The sequence below is a fragment of the Camelus bactrianus genome, chromosome 5, assembly GCF_048773025.1.
Source record: "Camelus bactrianus isolate YW-2024 breed Bactrian camel chromosome 5, ASM4877302v1, whole genome shotgun sequence".
In the NCBI taxonomy this organism is placed as follows: Eukaryota; Metazoa; Chordata; class Mammalia; order Artiodactyla; family Camelidae; genus Camelus; species Camelus bactrianus.
Genome location: NC_133543.1, coordinates 26,927,080 through 26,931,046, shown reverse-complemented (window position 1 = coordinate 26,931,046; position 3,967 = coordinate 26,927,080). Strand labels below are relative to the sequence as shown.

Below are 3,967 nucleotides of genomic sequence, written 5' to 3'. Positions count from 1 at the left end.
TAGGAGTACCAAGGGCTGGAGAGAGGTTTCTTTTACCCTGGGCACACTCTAGACAATGTTTCTCAGCCTCCCTTGTAGTTAGGTGACATATGACTGCATCTGGCCGGTGGCATGTGGGCCAAAGTGATAACTGCCCTTGGCCCCTTACCCTCCTATGCTCAGTCCTTTCTCTTTCCTTATTGTTGTTGGATGTTGACACTCAAGGAGACCTTGGGAGCGCCGCACTGAAGATGTTGGGTTCTCCTTCAGCCTTTATTTCTGAAAGGCTGTGTACATTATCATTATGGACTGAATGGTGCACCCCTCTCTAAAAAGTTATATTTTGAAGGTTTAACTCCCAGTGTGACTACATTTGGACATAGGGCTTTAAGGAACTAGTTAAGGTTAAATGAAGTCATAAAGGTAGGGTTCTAATTCAGTAGGACTGGTAGCTGTAAGAAGAGGGACACCAGAGCTCACTCTCTGTCTTGTGCAAGTGCAGAGAAAAGGTGGTGTGCTGACAGAGCCAGAAGGCGGCCATCTGCAAACCAAAGAGAGTCCACACCAGAAACCATCCCTGTGGACACCTTGATCTTGGACCTCCAGCCTCCAGAACTATGACACAAAACCTTTCTGTTGTTTAAGCTCCCCAGTCGTGGTGTTTTGTTACGGTGGCCTAAGCTAACAAATCAAACATAGATCTCACTCGCATTCCCACCCCTGCTGCATACTGGATCTTACATGACGAAAAATAAACATCTTTTTTTGTTAAGCTGCTGAGATTTCAGGCTTCATCTCTTAAAACAGCTAGTGTTTATTTTTCTAACCCAAAGGCCAAACAGAGCTAATCAACTTTGTGCTATCCCTTTTCTCAAAGTGTATATATAGGTTGGAATTTATGCAAACTACCTCAGTGCAAAAGGATCCTTGGTGTCAACTCCACAATTATTATTTTTTTTTAAAGATAGAAAAGCTAAGACCTCTTTATTTATTTATTTATTTTTGTTTTGTTTACGGTGTACAACAGGATGATTTAATATACATAATATATTGTGACATGATGATCACAATCAGGTTAATTAACACATCTGCCATCTCAAAGTTATATTTTTTTGGTTTTTTGTTTGTTTCTTTTTGGGGGGGCGTGGTTGGAACTCTCTTAAGGTCTACTCTCTTAGCAAACTTGTAACACAGTATTGTTTACTGTGGTCATCACGCTATAACTTAGAGTCCCAGAAACTTTCATCTTATAAATGAAAGTTTGTACCCTTTGGTCAACATCACCCCACTTTCCCACCCCCTGGCAACCACTGTTCTACTCTCTAGTTCTATGAGTTTGACTTGTTTAGATTCCACATATAAGTGAGACCATGCAGTACTTGTTTTTCTGTGTCTGGCTTATTTCACTTAGCATCATGCCCTCCACGTTCATCGTGTTGTCACAAATGGCAGGATTTCCTTCTTTTTAAGACTCAGTAACATTCCACTGTATGTGTGTGTGTGTGTGTACATACATAAACCACGTTTTCTGTATCCATTCAGTTGTTCATAGAAACTCCAGTTGTTTCTGTATCTTAGCTATTGTGAAGAATGCCGCAGTGAACATGGGAGGACAGATATCTCTCTGAGACACTGATTTCATTTTCGTAGGACATATACTCAGAGGTAAGATTGGTGGTTCATGTAGTGGTTCTATTTTTAATTTTTTGAGGAACCTCTATACTGTTTTCCATAATGACTTGTACCAATTTACATTCCTACCAACAGTGCACAAGGGTTCCCTTTTCTCCACACCCTTGCCAACATTTGTAATCTCTTGTCTTTTTCTTAATTGCCATTTTAATGGGTGTGAGGTGATATTGTGGTTTTGGCTTGTATTTGCCTGATGATTAGTGATGTTGAGTGCCTTTTGATATACTTGCTGGCTATTTATAAGTCTTCTTTGGAAAAGCATCTATTCAAGTCCTTTGCCTATTTTTTAATCAGGTTGTTTGGATTTTTTTTTTTTTTTTTTGCTACCGAGTTGTATGAGTTTCTTATACATTTTGGAGATTAGCACCTTATCAAATATATGGTTTGCAGATTTTTCTCTCATTCCACAGACTGCCTTTTCACTGTGTGGATTGCTTCCTTTGTTCTACATAAGCTTTGATACAGCTTCGTTGGTGTGGTTTGATGTAGTCCTACTTGTTTATTTTTGCTTTTGTTGCCTGTGCTGTTATTGATGTCATATTCAGAAACATCATTGCCAAAACTAATATCTTATGTCTCAAAAATAACAGTACTTAGCTAGAAACACTTTGTGTATTCACCTTGTAATTAAAAAAAAAAAAGAACTTCCTTTTCCAGTAGGCGGCCTGAGGTGACCTCTAAAAATGGTTCGCTATTCACTTGACCCAGAAAACTCCACAAAATCATGCAAATCAAGAGGTTCAAATCTTCGTGTTCACTTTAAGAACACTCGTGAAACTGCCCAGGCCATTAAGGGTATGCATGTCCGAAAAGCCAGCAAGTATCTGAAGGACGCCACTTCACAGAAGCCGTGTGTGCCGTTCCATCGTTACAGTGGTGGAGCTGGTAGCTGTGCCCAGGCAAAACAGGGGCTGGATGCAGGGTTGATGGCCCAGAAATAGGGCTGAATTTTTACTGCACATGCTCAGAAATGCAGAAAGTAATGCAGAGCTTAAGGGCTTAGATGTAGATTCACTGCTCATTGAGCACATCCAGGTGAACAAAGCTCCCAAGATGCGGCGCAGGACTTACAGAGCTCATGGCCGGATCAACCCTTACGTGAGCTCTCCGTGCCACAATGAGATGATCCTTACCGAAAAAGAGCAGATTGTTCCTAAACCAGAAGAGGAGGTTGCACAGAAGAAAAAGATATCCCGGAAGAAACTAAAGAAACAAAAACTTATGGCCCGGGAATAAATTCAGCAAAAAAAAAAAAGCAAATAAAAGTAAAAAAAAAAGAAGAAGAATAATCAGCCCATCAGATTAACTGTACTTGACAGCTATGTGCCTTGGAAGACCACATTTTCTGAGCACTAATTTTATCTCCTGGAGGAGTAAGACGTAACACACAAATCTAGTCCCCCCAACCTAAAGCCTCTACCACCACAGCGGGAATTAGGTCATCAAAGCGTCCCTAAGAAGGACACTCATTCTAAAGTCATTACAGTTCAACAGGAGCAAAGGGAAGACTAATCGGAAAATGTGATTCCTGAGACATAATAAGGCGGGCTAATTTAGGAATGAGAAATGACACTGTGAGGGACATTGAGCATCATCACCCTTGAGGAGCATGTCAGAAAAATCCAGAACCCGTTCTCTGGGTGGCACAGATCTGGAAGTGCGCCACCACGTCAGCTCTCCTTCCCTTCCCAGGAGACTGTTACTGCTTAGCACACAACTCAATTTAGAGCAGCAACATACTCTGGAATTTCATGTAATACTTCTAAAGGATCGAAAAGTCTAAATAAAAATTAAAAGACATTGGTGGCAGTAGAGGAAGGTGATGGGGAATTTCTTGGGCAGGAAGTGTTTATGTAGAGATCAGTCATGCACTGGCACTTTCTGAGCTCCACTCTCTGCCTCCGTCTTCACATGGCCTTCTCTCCTGTGTCTCTGTGCCCTTTCCTCCCTTTTGTAAGAACACCCATCATTGGATTACGGACTCAGTCTAAATCCAGGATGATTTCATCTCAAGATTCTTTTTCACATCCTAATTGCATCTACAAAGACTCCTGTTTGCAAATAAGGTCATATTCTGATGTTCAGGGTGAACGTACATTTTGGGAGGACACGATTCATCCCACTACATCTCATTCCTTTTAAGCTAATTTATATTCGATTAATGATGCCCAGGGTTTATTTAGTGACAAAAACGCCTATTGTTAATCACTGAGTGTCTGATTAGAAATGGAAATACGGTCCTCAGCAGCCAGCAGAGTGTGTGGGCCGCGAGGAATCCTATTTCATTCTTTATGTT

The 3,967-nt window shown here is 41.0% G+C and overlaps 1 pseudogene; it reads left to right on the top strand.

The window, feature by feature from the left end:
* The first annotated feature begins 2,298 nt into the window (after positions 1-2,298).
* Positions 2,299-2,922, top strand: LOC105083387 (large ribosomal subunit protein uL22 pseudogene; annotated as a pseudogene).
* The last annotated feature ends 1,045 nt before the right edge of the window (positions 2,923-3,967 follow it).